Raw genomic sequence first — 548 nt, 5'->3', positions numbered from 1 at the left:
AAACTGCATGTGAGGCAGAGTTTTGCATTTTGGACATGGAATTCCATCATTTGGTTTACCCTCTGTTTGGGCTCTGGAAAAGTTGGCAGGAACACGGGTGGTTGTGCCCAAGACCTGCATAACTGATGGGCGAGGCCCAGGCTGTGTCTGGCACCTCTGTCCCGAGCCAGGTGGGAAGGGAAGAGGGCACACACCCCACTGATGGAAAGTGGGTGCTGGCAGCTCATGGAGATTTTCTTTAATGTGATGCTTTTGGGGTTGCTCGCTTTTCGTCTTGTTTGAATTCTCTTTTACATAAAATCATGTGCTAGTCAGGACAATGGTTTGCCTACTTATGACTTTAGGTCTAACTAGACTTAGAGAAACAAGAAGTCTGAAGCTTAAAAGATATTAAACCTTACTGCTGTTTTTATCCTTAAGCACTTGGAAATGGAATATGCAGTGATTAAAGGAAAGTACGTGAAATATATTGAGCTGAACCTAAACTTATTTTTCAGACTTCATTTATATGCCATTAACCTTTACTTTATAATCACCATAAAACAGCA

This window comes from Empidonax traillii, unplaced genomic scaffold (genome assembly GCF_003031625.1).
Source record: "Empidonax traillii isolate 1590-97213 ecotype Southwest subspecies unplaced genomic scaffold, ASM303162v1 scaffold84:size2688230, whole genome shotgun sequence".
NCBI lineage: Eukaryota > Metazoa > Chordata > Aves > Passeriformes > Tyrannidae > Empidonax > Empidonax traillii.
This window is presented reverse-complemented; position numbering follows the sequence as displayed.